General features: G+C 43.8%; 1 long non-coding RNA gene across 1 annotated transcript; it reads right to left on the bottom strand.

Annotated features, from left to right (window-relative positions):
- Nucleotides 1-15,512: 15,512 nt before the first annotated feature.
- Nucleotides 15,513-16,716, bottom strand: LOC310676364. Its single transcript, XR_014510495.1, has 3 exons — nt 16,700-16,716; nt 16,353-16,457; nt 15,513-16,002 (listed from the first exon to the last, which is right to left on the bottom strand). It is a non-coding gene; the product is annotated as an uncharacterized lncRNA (long non-coding RNA).
- Between the last annotated feature and the right edge of the window lie 538 nt (nt 16,717-17,254).

Raw genomic sequence — 17,254 nt, 5'->3', positions numbered from 1 at the left:
CTGTGCGCATGGGAACTCCGCGCACCACGTGCGATCCGAGCCTACGTCGGTTCGATCCCATGGGGCTGCCGCGTAAGGCTTTTATTTAAAATGCTTTTATTTAAAATGCATCTCTGGAATATTTGTAGGGCATAGGAATTTGTTCATCTCCCCCCCCCCCAAAAAAATATAGTCTGGCCCCCCACATGGTGTGAAGGACGGTGGACCAGCCCACGGCTGAAAAAGGTTGCTGACCCCTGGTCTAGAGACAGAAGGAAAGTGTGTGTGTATAGAGTATATATCGAGAGTGTCTATACAGATATATTATTTCTGTGTTGCCGCGGGTTGGGCTAGATGACCCTCGGGGGTTCCTTCCAACTGTTAGCTCTGTGTCTCAATCGGTTAAAGAGGTTTCTTCTCCCATCAATACTGCATGGCAGGCAGGGGTTGCCCCAGGCAGTGGCGTAGCGTGGGTTGTCAGCACCCGGGGCAAGGCAAGTAATTTGCGCCCCCTAACCCGTGGATTTTAGCACTGCAAGCGCGAGCGCGCCCCCCCCAGATGTTGCGCCCGGTGCGGCCGGCCCCCCCTGCACCCCCCATGCTACGCCACTGGCCCCAGGACTATCCCCGGGATCCCTCGGGATGGAGGAGAAGGGATCCTGTTTAAAAGCTGTTTAAAATGGCATTTCCAGGGATGATGGCCTCTCTCCCTCTGTCCCCACCCTTGAACTCGCTACGCTACATTCCTTCCACTTACACACAGTCATGGGGTGGTGGTTGGTTTTTGGGTTGGTTTTGTTTTAACACTTTTTCTTTGTTGCTTTTCGGTTGCTTATATATATTGTTGCTTATATATATGGAGAGAGGCGGTAACCTGACTTCAATTGCTTGGGAGAGGCGAGGAGATCGTTTTAGATGGGCGCAATCCTGCGTATGCCTCCCCTGCTAATGAGTCCCAGGGAATTTAGTGGGGTCTTCGATCCCAGGGATGTGCGCACGCAAAGTGATTTTTGTTTGCGCATGTGAATGAGCTATTAGAGCAGGATTTGCCAACCCCAAGCAAATCCACAGCTTCTCTACCGCAAGCAAGTGATGTTCATGCCGCGTCAGTTTGATAACTACCCTATTTTTTGCTTTATAAGACTCACTTTTCCCCTTCTAAAAAGTAAGAGGAAATGTATGTGCGTCTAATGGAGCGAATTCAGCCTGCGCAGCTATCCCAGAAGCCAGAACAGCAAGAGGGATTGCTGCTTTCACTGCTCAGCGATCCCTCTTGCTGTTCTGGCTTCTGAGATTCAGAATATTTTTTTTCTTGTTTTCCTCCTCCAAAAAACTAGGTGCGTCTTGTGATCTGGTGCGTCTTATAGAGCGAAAAATACGGTACCTTGCTGGCAACCTGATTCCCATAATATATACTGAAAGAGGAGAGAAACAAGAAAAATAAGAGCTTGAAGAGACAGCCAAAGTCACCTAGCCCACCCCTAGCTGATGAAGGAGATCCACTACTTTGTAAATCAAGCAATATCTAAATTTTAGGAAATAAATAAAATACGGTAAATATTCTCATCCCTGATATGTAGCCAGTCAATCTTTGCTTACAAACTTCCCAACTCCACTTCTCCCAAGGGAGTCCATCCCACTGTACAACAAAGATGGTTGAAAACTGATCTGCAGGGCTGGTTTGCCTGTGAGCAGAAAGATTCCCATAGAAAAGGGAAGTTGGGCTTTTCAACTTAGATCTGCTCCTTAAAAATAAAAATCTGGCCGAACGCTTTTGCGTGTCAGCAGAAATTCAACCACAACGTGTGAAGTGACGTTTAGCCACGATGCCCAAGAGATTAGTTAGCTAACACTTTTCAAAGAGAAATCACTCGTCCACTACAAGGTTGGAATTGTGCGCAAAACAAAATACCCTGGAGACCAGTTATGCCAAATCACAAAATGTCAGCAGATCATATAATAAGTTATTCTTTAAGGCGCAAGGAGTTGGCAGCTTCCTGCATCCACGGCACCATTCTCTGGCTCACAAGCAGGAACACTGGAAGTAGCTGCACAGCAGGCTGAAATTCACCAGGTGATGCGTGGAAGATACACCAGTTGAATTTCTGCCTGGCATGCTGCTGTCAATGCCCCAAAATATAGCCCCAAATCTTTAAAATAATTTTAAAAAGTGGCAAATGTGCAAGAATCTTTCTTAACTTTTCCATGGGGATACCTCTGCTCACAAGCAAGTTATCTTTCTCAGTATTATGGGCTGGTGGAAGAGATGATCAGAGTGTTGTGCACTGCAGGGCTGGATTAACCATTAAGCAAAATAAGCACATGCTTAGGGAATCAAAGGAATGGGGCGCACCACAGATATTTTCCATGGCTGCATTTACCATGGCCCATATGGTGCAGCTGAACAAAAAGTAAACATTATTTATACAACTAAAGAAAAATACACCCTATTTTCCATCTTACTGTAGATTTTGTTTCATTTCAAAAAAATAAAATTTATTTTACGGCTTATTATTTGTTTATATTTTGAATTAGATATATATGAGGGCACCAAAACAGGGAGGAATTTGACAAGGTTGAATGGAGCCAAATTTGGGACAAAGCCCCTTTTAAATCTGTACCCACAAGAATTCACAAAAACTCAATAAAGGTTCTCCACACCACTTGTACATGCATCCTCTTTTGCTAAGTAAAATTACTCAGATCAGTCTTGCCAATGGTTGGAGAAACTGCGGAAATTGTGGTTCTTCTATGCACATGTTGTGCTATTTAAGTAAAGGTAAAGGTACCCCTGCCCATACAGGCCAGTCTTGACGGACTGTAGGGTTGTGCGCTCATCACACTCTAGAGGCCGGGAGCCAGCGCTGTCCGAAGACACTTCCGGGTCACGTGGCCAGCGTGACAAGCTGCATCTGGCGAGCCAGCGCAGCACACAGAACGCCGTTTACCTTCCCGCTGGTAAGCGGTCCCTATTTATCTACTTGCACCCAGGAGTGCTTTCTGTTGGCAGGTTGCTTTCTGTTCTGCTAGGTTGGCAGGCGCTGGGACCAAACGACGGGAGCGCACCCCACCGCGGGGATTCGAACCGCCGACCGTTGTGCTTTTTAAACCCATATATAAATTCGTGTTCATAGTTTTTCAGGAAGCAGGCATGAGAACAAACTAAAGCATGATTGCCTGACCCTAAAATTGTACAGAGAACCAGTATGGTGTAGTGGTTAAGAGCGGTAGTCACGTAATCTGGTGAACCGGGTTCGTGTCTCCGCTCCTCCACGTGCAGCTGCTGGGTGACCTTGGGCCAGTCACACTTCTCTGAAGTCTCTCAGCCCCGCTCACCTCACAGAGTGTTTGTTGTGGGGGAGGAAGGGAAAGGAGAATGTTAGCCGGTTTGAGACTCCTTAAAGGGAGTAAAAGGCGCCATATCAAATCCAAACTCTTCTTCTTCTTCTTCTACAGTGGTACCTCGGGTTAAGTACTTAATTCGTTCCGGAGGTCTGTTCTTAACCTGAAACTGTTCTTAACTTGAAGCACCACTTCAGCTAATGGGGCCTCCTGCTGCCGCCGCGCCGCCGGAGCCCGATTTCTGTTCTCATCCTGAAGCAAAGTTCTTAACCCGACGAACTATTTCTGGGTTAGTGGAGTCTGTAAACTGAAGCGTCTGTAACCTGAAGCGTCTGTAACCCAAGGTACCACTGTACTTCTCTCCATTTTAAACTTGGAAGCTCAGGCCCTTAGTCACAAAGAACTTATCATTCACCTTACAACTGCCGTTAAGATTACAACAGCCAAACTCTTGAATACAGATCTCACCGCTTCCAGATCACTGGAATTTGGGTCTTATGGAAAAAATGACTGGACACGTACAAGGATGTAGAGAAGGTAAACAGTGAGACAAGTTTTATGCCCTTTGGTCAAGTTTTATTTCTTACTCTGCAGTGAAGGAACATGGATATAGACCACCTGCAACTCATGGAGTTTTATGCAAAGATGCTTCTTTGACAGATTCTGTGATCTGGCTCCGTATAGTTAAAGCCATGGTTTTCCCCGTAGTGATGTATGGAAGTGAGAGCTGGACCATAAAGAAGGCTGAGCGCCGAAGAATTGATACTTTTGAATTATGGTGCTGGAGGAGACTCTTGAGAGTCCCATGGACTGCAAGAAGATCCAACCTCTCCATTCTGAAGGAAATCAGCCCTGAGTGCTCACTGGAAGGACAGATCGTGAAGCTGAGGCTCCAATACATTGGCCACCTCATGAGAAGAGAAGACTCCCTGGAAAAGACCCTGATGTTGGGGAAGGGGACGGGGACGACAGAGGACTAGAGCACAAGGGGAAGGGGACGACAGAGGACGAGATGGTTGGAAAGTGTTCTCGAAGCTGCCAGCATAAGTTTGACCAAACTGTGGGAGGCAGTGGAAGACAGAAGTGCCTGGCGTGCTCTGGTCCAAGGGGTCACAAAGAGTCGGACACGACTAAACAACTAAACAACAACAATGATCTGGCTTGGTTTTGCTTCCTCGCCACTCCCTCCCCCCTGCAGGAATTGAATGGTATAATCTTCCTTTTAGTTGTTATATATAGAATTGTAGAATCGTAGAATTATATCAAACCTCTTTGGTGTTTTAAGGTAGAATCGGAGAATGGTAGAGTTGCAAGGGACCCTGAGGCTCCTCTAGTCCAATGCAGGAATCTTTTGCCCAATAGGACTCGAACCCACAACATGAGATTACAAGTGTCTCATGCTCTACCAACTAAGCTATGTGTTCTGTTTTGTTTCTGAAAAGTAATTTAAAAAAATAAAACAGCAGCTAGTGTTTTATAACTGGATCAGAAACACAGCACTGGAGTAGGGGCTTGACTATTCCCCCCCCCCTACAGTTATCCCCATCTAAATGCCAAGGTGCTGGTTGCCCTGTGGAGAAATAATTGAGTACTTTTCCTTCCTGGGACAAACTGTAAGTGGGAGGGGGCTGACAGGCAACCTGGCTCAGAGGAAAAGGTTTATTCCCCCTCCCCTAGTGTTACAATCCTGATCCCATTCGGAGGCTCTTAAGGCAGTATTTAAAAGAACTGGGCAATCTGCTGACAAATCAGCACCATTTCATCAAATATACCAGCATGCTGGTTTGACAAAAACCAAGTATGTTCAGAATTTGCCCGGAACAAAGCCCTTAGGACCCTCTCGTATTGATTTCTTTGTTTCGCTGCTTGAAAACATCTATATGTCTTTAACTCGCTGTGCTTTTCCCCCCCTTCTCAAGGTCCAGCTGAATGAAAGGAGCTCCCAAGAGGTGCATCTGGGTCCTTATGCAACGTCTATTAATTTCCCCCAGCCATATGCAAGCGAATATCTTTGTGTGTTGTTTCTCTGGTTGATGGTTTGATTCTGCAGTGGTGACAAAAAGAAAAGAACTTCCCTTTCTCCCTACACACAAACACACACACAGTGCTATTTTTCTAGAAAAAAGAGGTTCCGGAACTCACCATGAGTGCTTGTTCTCTTATACAGTCGTACCTCAGAAGTTGAACGGAATCCATTCGACTTCCAAAACATTCGGAAACCAACCAGCTCTTGCAGCCAATTGGAAGGCGCGGAAGGCACATCAGACGTTCGGGTTCCAAAGATCGTTTGCAAACCAGAACACTCACTTCCGGGTTTGCAGCGTTCGGGAGCCAAAACGTTCAACTCGCAAGGCGTTCAGGATCCAAGGTACGACTGTAGTGGCACTGCACCCCGCCCCCCTCCTGAGAGTTGCCAGAACTGAAAAATGGCCATATATATATAACCTTAAATGTGAGGGGTTTTTCGCCCTTTGCTTACCTTTCCCTTGCTGACTTCTCAAATATAGGATTTAATGCACAATTAAGACCCTGTCTTCCCAGGGTGCTTATCTTCTTTCCTGGCCCTATTCGGGTATTTAAATTCATGCATGATACTGTAGAAGATCTTCTGATCGCAGTAGCTCCTGTCCAAAGCTGCCTCTCTTCAATTTCTGTTAACTCCCTTTAGAAACTCTCGGCTCTTTCCCTCTGACATAATAATAATAATAATAATAATAATAATAATAATAATATATTATTATTATTATTATTATTATTTATACCCAGCCCATCTGGCTGGGTTTCCCCAGCCACTCTGGACTGCTTCCAACAGATTACTAAAAACACGATAAAAAAACCAAACATTAAAAAGTTCCCTAAACAGGGCTGCCTTCAGGTGTCTTCTAAAAGTCAATTAGTTGTATTTCCTTGACATCTGATGGGAGGGTGTTCCATTTATGCAGAAGACAGTAAATTCATTCTGTTAGAAGCCATGGGTATTTTGACCCAACTTAAAATGGTTGTTTTAAAGCCTGCACTTAACAGCTTCCATTGTTAACAGGCAATAATAAATCTTATGTGTAGGACGAAGGGCATGCAGGAAGTGTGTGGGCAGGCAGTTTTTGCATATAAGATTGGGAAAGGGTACTATAAAACCTCATTATTTGAAATCTGAGAAGTGAACAATCTAAGGTGACATGGGTAGGTTTTTGTCAGCTGAAATGAAGATAAATAATGACATGCAATAAAACAACAACAACAAGGAGCTTGTCTAATTGCAATCATTATTATTCCAAAAGTCCTCAAAAAACAGATTACAGAGAAACAGGTCATTGAACTAAACACCATAGATTGATATGTGGGCTGGTTGTTCATCAGTCCTATAATAGCCTATTGTTCCTTAATATTCCAGCATGGACAGTAGGGCCGGATTTAGATGAAGAAAGGCCCTAGGCTACTCTCTTGTGAGGCCCCTCCCTATCCCCCACCCTCACAACTAGAAGAAAATGGAAGAGTCTTATACAAGACGAATGCCTCGGAAGACGAAAAACTCGCAAGACGAAAGAGTTTTTCGTTTTCTCAGTTACTTCGCAAGACGGATTTCCCTATGGGCTTGCTTCGCAAGATGAAACGTCTTGCGCCTTTTTTTTAAAACCGCCAATGCATTCCTACGGGAAACCGTCAATACGCACTGGTGCTTCGCAAGACGAAAAAACTTGTAGAACGAAAAAACTTGCAGAACGAATTAATTTCGTCTTGCGAGGCACCACTGTAAACAAAACTCAGTGAAGCCAAGCCAAGGATGATGACGGGTATTTAAAATTCTGCAATTCACAATTTCTCCTTTAAAGAACATAAGATATTATTGTTAAAGACCATGGTGATTTTTAAAAATGCATAAAATTAACACTGAAAAACTTTTGCAATAACTGAACCTTGTAAACCTTTTGTGGCCTGGGCAGGCCAGGTCTTCCTGTTATATACCTGCTGGGATTAACAAGGCATCTCACCCTCACCTGAATCTCATAGCTCTCCTGACGAGTGCTTTGGTGGAAATAAAGGATGAGATTACCCACCAGATGCCAGGCACACTACCATGCAAATTAGGCCCCTGTGTTTTGGTTACAATCCCCTTCTCAATTATGTAATCAGTTTTAATCTAGAAATTAAATTCTCAAAAATTTCTTATTTGTTAATTCGAGCAAGTAAACTACTGCTCTCACTTCATTACAAACAGCATATCTACCTGCAACACACTTGAGCAAACCTGCTCCTCTTCCTTTCATATATATATATATATATATATATATATATATGCAAAATGCCCAGCAGTGCCAGCTTATTTGAGCACACCTTGGGTTCAGATGACTGTGTCACTTTTACAAGTTTCCGTTCTCCAACTCTAAAGGTAAAGGTACCCCTGCCCGTACGGGCCAGTCTTGACAGACTCTAGGGTTGTGCGCCCATCTCACTCAAAGAGGCCAAGGGCCAGTGCTCTCCGAAGACACTTCCGGGTCACGTGGCCAGCGTGACAAGCTGCATCTGGCGAGCTAGCGCAGCACATGGAAACACCTTGGCATTTAATAGCCTCTCAAAAGACAACTTTTTAATAGCCTCTCAGTTTTGCCTTGGGTAATGAGTATTACAGAACGGCACATATGGGACAAGGGGTATAGACTTAGCAAATGCATATACATTGCAGTGTCAGTGAATCTCCATGCTTGGAACGAGCAAGGTCAGAGTTTATGACAGTGAAAACTTACTATCCGCTATATTTGCCTGTTATAGGGTTCTTATTGCTATATGAAAGGGGAATTTGTCTCACAGAGATGTGCTTTCACATTATGATTACTATTAATGGTAGTTGTAATAGTAGCAGGGTTTTATTCTTTATTAACTTTATTAATCACTTTACACAAGCAACTCAAAGCAATAGTAAAACACAGACCCTCTAAGTGCCCCTATTTTCCAAGGGCATTCCTGGATTTACAGAGGCGTCCTTGTTTCTGATTTGATCCCGGAATATCCCGCTTTCCCTTAGGACGTTCCTATTTTCATTGGAGAAATGAGGGAGGGTATGGAGTTATGTGGCCCCACTGAGCCAAGGAGATAAGTGACTATGCAACATTCAGAACACCTTGGAAGGCAGCCCTGTATAGGAAGTTTCTTTAATGTTTTATTATGTTTTTATATATGTTGGAAGCCACCCAGGGTGGCTAGGGCGAACCCATTCAGATGGTTGGGGTATATTATTATTATTATTATTATTATTATTATTATTATTATTATTATATAAGGTGTCCCTATTTTCATCAGATAAATGTTGGAGGTTATGAAATAATACAATGCTACAAACAAAATAATTAAAAGCAAAGCACAATATGAGGTGATAAAAGGATTCCCCCAGAATAAGATTAGCTGCTGCTGACAGTCCTCAAAGATCTGTGTGTAACCAACTACTGCAAAGAAAAACACTTAATGCCGTTAGTTAGTGAATGGGGGGAAGTAATGGTTTAAATCCTCTGGATTTCCCCTCCAAAATATGACTCAGAGCCAAAACAGATTTTGATGCGAGAGAGAGAGCTGTGATAAGATCTTCTGATTTTTTCGCTCTATACTTCAAATGAGATGTGGGAGGGTTTGATTTTTAGGAGAGTCATGGTGCTGAGGGAAGTGATGTGTAACCCTCTCCCCCTGGTCTGAATTCCCCCAGTTGCTCTTAGACCAACTGGGGGGAGGGATATAAAGTTAGCCTTTTCTCCTATAGCAGGTTTAATAGCAGATTTGGTGGGGAGCACTTTACAATGGGGGAAAGAACGACCCCCACCCCACACCTCCCTCATGGCTGTTGCTCCAGTCAAAACCAGCAACCCTGATAAGAGGGTGAGATCTTTCTTTCTGCATCACGTCCGTTTCAGCCCTTCTGGAGAAACAGAAAATAGGATATACTAGCTTCTTTCAGGTTAGATTAGAGAGACTCTTCTATATCGCTGCTATTTCCTCATGCGATTCAATTAGATTGCAGCAAATGCATGTTGCACAATTGGGAGGTCTGGCGCAATAAACCCGCTTCCCCAATACAGACTTTTGGGCAAAAAGGAAAGCGACAAGGAACATGCTTAACTCAGTGTCATCTAACTTCCCCGCAACCAGCCAGAATGGCTGTTCAGTGAACAGTCAGTATTGTCTAACCTCCCTGAAAACCAGTCAGAATGGATGCTCAGTAAGTGAGTTGCCCTGAGGTCCCTGCGTGCATGTTTAAACCGGGTGCAATGTTGTGATGAAGCATACTTACTCGGAAGTAAGTCCCTGTGTTCAGTGTGCAGTGTGCATAGGTCTGCCACAGTTGGCACAAAGCTGCTCAGGCAAACTATTCATCTAACATTGGTTTGTGGTTTTTTAAACAGTAACAAATTCATATACATCTAATTTCCTTTAAACCTTTGGGCTATCAGATGCATCCTCAATCTTTCCCTTTCCCACTTATCTGCAGAGGCCTCGCAGACAGCTCAATTACCATATCTGCCCCAAATCCTTTATTTACCACAGCACTGTTTGTTTCAGAGCAAAAGGACCTGCCCACTTAACCATGCTAATTTATAGCCACGCTCCCTGGAGCCACTCGAGGCAGTGGCTAGAAATTTATCACTGTAAATTAGCTTTTCAAATCCATTGGAAGTAACAGCATTAAGGGACTCTTTCAAATTTGAAATTCCACTTAATTTTCTACACCAAAGTTACATAACAGGGCCTCTACAAAGACCCATTTTATAAAAGCTTTAGGTGTTTGAACTTGTGTAGAGGGGATAGACAGGAAGTGTGGGAAACTTATACCTCCTGCTGCTGTTTTTACATGTCTACAGAAATGTGGGCTTATGGGAGATGAGCTGACATTGCAAAGAAATGGCCCGTCTCCTTTTCCTTATAAGTTTAAATTTGCCAGGTATTCAAGGCTGCAATCCGGTTTATACTTTCCTGGAATACCCTGGGGATTTCCAAATAAACATTCAATGAACATCTTAACTGCATATTAACACCTTTCCCAAGCACTGTATTAAATTACTATTGTTTATCAATTTCTGGAACAGATGTATGAGCTACAAGAAGAATCTCTTGAACTTTTTCATGACTGCCTGTATGTTTTGAAAGTTGAAGTCAGGGATAAATGCATTATATGGCTGCAGCTACTTAAAAAACATTATCATGCCCCACTCACCACTCCCCCAATATATTACAGTGGTACCTCGGGTTAAGTACTTAATTCGTTCCGGAGGTCCGTACTTAACCTGAAACTGTTCTTAACCTGAAGCAACACTTTAGCTAATAGGGCCTCCTGCTGCTGCGCCACCGGAGCACGATTTCTGTTCTCATCCTGAAGCAAAGTTCTTAACCTGAAGCACTATTTCTGGGTTAGCGGAGTCTGTAACCTGAATCGTATGTAACCTGAAGTGTATGTAACCCGAGGTACCACTGTATATACCCAGCCAGTTTTATATACAGTAAGCCTGCAACTTACGCACATTTAAGTTGTGCGCATTCAGCTTTATGCGTGTAGCAAATAAATAAAATAGCATTTTTAAAGGGTCGTAAAGGGTTTTTTTTTTGGGTGGGGAATGATTTTGGCAATCCCACCCACCATGGAACCCAACGGGCTTTGACTATCTGCAGTGTTGGCTTTAGGCACGATCCCTGGAACGTAACCCCCACATAAGTTATGGACTTGCTGTATTTAGTGCTATTTTCCGAGAAAAAGAGGTGCTGGAACTCACCATGAACGCTTCCCTTGTTCTCTTATAATGGCAATGGCACCCACCTGAGAGGTGCCGAAACGGAGTTCTGGTGAGTTTCGGCTGAAGAAAAAGCCCGGACTGTATTTGACTGGCACAACCTGCCCATTGGTACAGCAGTGTTCTTACATCCAGTCAGGGATAGCTCTGGCTCTCAGCTTCCTCTTCCCTAGTCTCAGTTGGGGGGCTGGAAAGTGAGGTCAAAATTAGCATTAGCTGGTTCTGCCTGTCATTGGCTCTGTTGGATTCTCTGCTTTCCGCCCCTCCAGTATCAATAGGCCCCAGTCACCACTGAACCCTGTTCCCTAATATTCTTCTGGACAAGACATGTCAAGAGTTGAAATTGAAGCCTTCTTTATGTGTGATGTAGCATCAAAGAAGCAGTCAAATACAACATTTCCTGTTTGCCCAGAGTGGACACACAGGGGAATGTTGCCCCAGCCAGGAGGACTTCCTGTCACACCTGGTCTGGAGCATCCTCCCCCTGTGTGTGACCAGGTAGATGGGTGTGACCCTGGCAGACCCTATAAAGGGGCTAGTCACGCAGCCCCCTCTCTCATGCCTCTGTTGATGCCTTTTGCTGTGTGCTGTCTCTCAGCCAGCAGCACACGGGCTCAACCCTCACAAGAGGATGAGCCCACACTTTTCTCTGTAACTGTAACTACAAGATAAAGCCTGCCTTCAGGATCATACTGTGAGCTGAGTGTAAGTAAACCTTATCATTACTTTTAAAAGAAGACGGCTGCGTCATTATTGTTTCTAAGAGGGAACTAAAGGGGATTTTCCAGGAACAATCCAATCTGGAAAAGCCAGGCTGGATTGCGTAACTCAAATGGTTCTAAGGAATCCATCAACTAGCTCCCAGCAACGTGCAAGGGAATGTGCTCTGCTACTAGCTCACTAGCGTGAGTGAGGAAGGATAATATTTAATCAATATATCCTCTCCTACTATCTACAACATTCCCACACTTTACACTGCTGGTCTATGTATCTTCCCCCCATCTGCAGCCCTTCCTCTTATTTAGAAAGTCGGAGAAGACATCTCAGTATCTGGATTTTCACTCATGTCTCGTCAATCCATGCTGCATGCATGGTAACTGGATAATTGTGGACCAATAAGCAGAAAACCAGCAAATCTGCCATACAAGGATTTCCAGAGAAGAAATAAAGAGCATTGCAAAAAACATTTCAGTGGAATTCTGTGGAATGAGCTCAAGAGACTAATAGGAGTGGGGATAGAAGGTGGAAGCAAGGCTATCTATAAGACCTTGGCCATAATCTTTCCTCAAACATGAAGATTGCAGAGACGGCCGTATGGACATGAAGAGGCTTCTAGGGAAAGATTGCGCAGTGTTTCCTGGAACACTCTTTTTCAACTTCTTTAGCTGTCTCTGTTGGAGGATGCACTACTTTCCCACTGAATCTTCCACACCCAAGAATTGGATACAACTCAGAGAATGTGATGAAAATGATGTATAGATGGTACATTACACCAGTGAAGTTAGCAAAAAAATTATCACATGTGGTGGGAGTGTAAAAAGGTGAAATGCTTCTGGGAGATGGTATATAATGAATTTAAAAAAATGTTGAAATATACATTTATAAAGAAACCAGAAGCATTTCTCTTAGGCATTGTGGGAAGTGATATAAATAAAAAGGAATGTAAGCTTTTTTTTAATATGCAGTAACAGCAGCAAGAATATTATTGGCCCAAAAATGGAAACAAGGAGAATTACCAACGATGGAAGAATGGAGAATGAAATTAATGGACTATGCGGAACTTGACAAATTAACAGGAAGGATCCGAAACCGGCGGGACCAGAAGTTCACTGAGGACTGAAGTAAATTTACAGACTATTTGAAAAGTATTTGCGACGACCAGACAACGTTTGTAGGTTTGCAAGAAGCTCTGTGAAGAATTAATATTAGAAATATTGTAAAAATGAAAAAGGAGATAGGATATGTTATTAATATAAGGCAATATTAAGTTACGAAATGCGTAAGAAGTGACTAAGACGGGGGACTATCAGAGGAGCTGATGGAAGTCCAATAAGAATGTATTTGTGATAAGTTGTGTGGTATGTTTTATAATTTTGTATTTTAAAATTAGTAATATATATATAATTGGATACAACTCCCAGCACATTTTGACACGGGCATCTTCATTTTCCATCACTGTCACTAATGGCATGAAGATGTTTACAGTCTAAGCAACCCTCTGGAGGAGACAAAAGCGTTTCTTTAGGATGAAGCTTTCTAACACGGCACAGCGCTGTTCGTGAAAAATATTGCTTCATATGTCCCACTGCATTCAAGAAGAGAGGTTGTTTGCTTTCCCCGAGGAAAATATGGCTCAAAACTTTACCAGGAAAAAGACTGCAGGGACAAATCCCTCTTTCCTCTCTTTATGTAAAACGTTTTGCTCAGACGTGCTTTAACTCACTCTGTTTCCCCTGAAGGTGATGCTATACTCCTCCTAGTTTGGCAAGGCTAAATGTGACAGCGACACTAATTAGTACATTTCCTAGCTGAATGTAAACATTAGTTGGAGCTGTATTTTTACATACCCAAGCAGAAAAACAGATGATACAACAGATATATTCCATCGCCCAAGATTTTGCTATTCCATTATGCTATTCATCTGAATCCAATGTGGTTTCATTTGAACACATTCCCACCAACATGGTTGGAAATCTGCTCCAGAGCAGCTCATTTCCAACATGTATCCTAACTATTTAAATAAAGGCACTGTACCAAATAGAGCATTTTCTAGAAATTGGCTTTCCCATTTTAAATCAACCAATTAAGATAAACCACACTTTCATATAAAATATCACAAGGCGGTATACACATTAAAAAAAACAATATTACAAAAAAAACCAAACCATCCATAAGAGATGGTTGGCAAAGAATCTCAGCTTAATTGTACTAATCACACATTGTAATTGCAATCCCATTATTTCAGCTACATACACTAAGTTAACATTTTCTCCACTTAACTTTCAGATTCAGACTGGTGCAAGATCTTATAAGTAGTAGATAGGAGACCTTCAAAATACTAGATCAGGCATAGACAAACTCCAGTCCTCCAGATATTTGGGACTACAGTTCTCATCATCCCTGACCACTGGTCCTGTTAGCTAGGGATGATGGGAATTGTAGTCCCAAACGTCTGGAGGGCTGGAGTTTGCCTATGCCTGTACTAGATGATGCTTTCTCAAAAGAAGACCTGAGAGTTGCAAATTTGAGCAAACGAGAGATGTGATTTGGTAAAAGACTTGGGGTTTTTTTTGTGCGTGTTCACTGATATTTCGTCACATAAAATTATATATCACTCCTTTTGTGTGTGCCCTATTTTGTTTTTGTGTGGCATCATTTTCATTTTTTAAATTGTGCCTAGGGGGGCTCAAAAGGTAGAAGAGGCTGAGGTCACTCTGGACCTCTGAAATGGAGTGTCCCTTATCATTGAACACACTGTTCAAGGCTGGGAGTAGCACTAGAGGCCCTCAAAGGCTTCGCCAGTATTCTCTGTGAAATTGACTGCACACACACACACACACACACACAAGCATGCCCTAGAACCTTTTGCGATTTGCACTTGCTCCATGGCATACACAAGACAATGCACAAAGAGTTCCTGAAATGCAGAAAATTTGAAATGTAAAGCACAATAGACATATAGCTTGCAGCAAAATAAGCAGTCCCGCAGAAGTGTGCAATGAGATAGCATTCTTTTTACTGCTAAAAATGATATAGCATGAAATCAATATCTAGATATAATAATTTGGTACTTTTCATTTATTTCCCCTTTTTATAGTTTATCCTATGTTGCAATCATCCCAGGGTGGGATGTAACAGCATTCGGTGTAAAACAAAAATTCAAACAGAATATGCACAAGTTAAGATAAAACCAGGGTCCTCAAACTTTTTCAGCAGCGGGCTGGTCCACTGTCCCTCAGAACTTGGGGGGGGGGCAAACTATTTTTTTTGGGGGGGGATGAACGAGGGACGATGAGCGGCACGCGAAAGGGCTCCGGAGAGGGGTTGCTTTAAATGGTGGCAGCTTGAGAGGGGTGCTCAGCCAACTGCGGCTCCTGTGTCTTGCAAATGGCAGGGGCTGGTGGCGGCGGCGACGGAGGGACGACGAGCGGTGCGCGAAAGGACTCTGGAAAGGGGCTGTCACCAACAAAGCCCAGCCCCCTTCCTCCTCTAGGCAGGGCGGGGAGAAGCCAGAAGGAGGGAGGGAGGAGGAGGCGGTGGCACCATGTGAGGGAGAGGGAGGGAGAGGGAAAGAATGCGTGCGCTGGCAGTCCACGCGCTGACAATCCACACGGCGATTCCCGGACTGTCTGCAGGCCGGATTTAGAAGGCAATTGGGCCTGGTCCTTAGTTTGCCGACCCATGGATAAAACCAACAAATTTGATAATAAATCTATACAGTGCCACATGCCAGCATTTAATAAAGTCAGTTCCAGGATTGGAGCCATTCCTAGCCACATCCCTGATGAGTTTGGCATAGATTCTATTTTCATATGCCTTCTATATCTCCCCCAAGTAGTGGGTTGATCTTCACACTTACGTTTCATAGTAGAGGCATCCTCCCTACACTTTAGCCTCAGAGCTGGGCTCTCGCTTTCCACAATTTCAGGATCAGTAACAATTTCTTCCTTGGAAGTGACTCTTTCCCTGAATCTCCAGAAATATTTTTCACCAAGAACAAGCATTCCACTTAAGAGCTGTGAACCTGCAGCAAGGAACCCCTCATAAATAGCAGCTCCAACACATTGCTCTTTTGGAATGAGAGGCAATCCCAAAACGCCAGGGAGCTTCATTCCTTCCTTTGCTAGGATGGAATACATATTCCAGGAAACGAAAATGAGCACAAATGTTCCTGCAGCTAAGTCCAGAATGACTCCTGTGGAAAAAAGGTAAATCTCCATGTTTTCCAGGCTTGGAAACGTTATATAATGGAAAGGCTATACAAAACACAGTCACCGCATTCACAATGGAGGCTAATGGCATGAAGTCCTGAGCAATAACTATTTCAGAGGGAAGGGACTCATCATCAGCTAATGCTGTGCACAAAACATTTATCTTCTTAATAGAAATTCTGTGAGCAGAAGAGGCAACCCAGAGCCCAATCCCTGCAAAGCCAGGTCTGCTGCTGCCCATGATGTTGTCAACATGCCACATTCTCTACTGGACAGCGGCTGTGGAGCAGATGCACATAACGCAGCCAATAAGAGCCAAGACAAAGGCACCTACTTGGAAGCAAGACGCCCTGCACAGCCACCGTACAGGAAGGGAGCCATAATCTGCCTGGACGGTGCTTTCGCTTGAGTACAGGCAAGGCGGGCAACTGAAGGCATGCTGGAGAAAAACAAAGACAAAAGGCAACAGTTAGATACTCAGGTACAATGTCTTATGGACATCCCCTAAAGTCTGAGCAAATAGTGATGCGCAGCCATAACAATGCCATCATTCTAGGACAAATTCTACATTTCCCACCTTGAGATGTAGGAATGGGAAAGTCTGCTGCATCTGCAATCACAGGTGCCAGGAACACTGTGATGTTGGTGGACTATTGAGGAGCGCTGAACATATGTACCTACATGGTATTGGTTCTTCAACCGGACTCTAGTATGCAGGGGCTTTTTCCAGGTCTTTCTTGATGTGTCTGATCTCAGAGAAGATCTGAGAAGACTGAAACTCATCTGGATGCGTCACTGAAGCAACGGCCCCTTGGAGTTCTGAGGCAGCTAGAATGCAGCTTGCTTTGAATGCTCAGAACAACACAAATCATAACTCCAGGGTACTGGTCGTTCAGAACATCTGGCAACTGGAACTTTCAGGGAACTCCATTTTCTCCTTTACCAAGACAGACTCTATATTCAGAGAAATTGGAATTTTATTTCTTTCAACAATTTATATACTGCTTGGAGGCAGTAAGCTTCCGAGTACCAGTATGACTCTGGAACTTGAAAAAGACACTTCTTTGTTAGATGTAAGCTATGGGGAAGATGGGACGTGGGTGGCGCTGTGGGTTAAACCACAGAGCCTAGGGCTTGCCGATCAGAAGGTTGGCGGTTCAAATCCCCACGACGGGGTGAGCTCCCGTTGCTCGGTCCCTGCCCCTGCCAACCTAGCAGTTTGAAAGCACGTCAGAG

This window comes from Podarcis tiliguerta (assembly GCF_965153285.1).
Source record: "Podarcis tiliguerta genome assembly, chromosome: 4".
Taxonomy (NCBI): domain Eukaryota; kingdom Metazoa; phylum Chordata; class Lepidosauria; order Squamata; family Lacertidae; genus Podarcis; species Podarcis tiliguerta.
The sequence above is the reverse complement of the archived record's forward strand: the minus strand, read 5'-3'. Positions and strand labels throughout refer to the sequence as shown.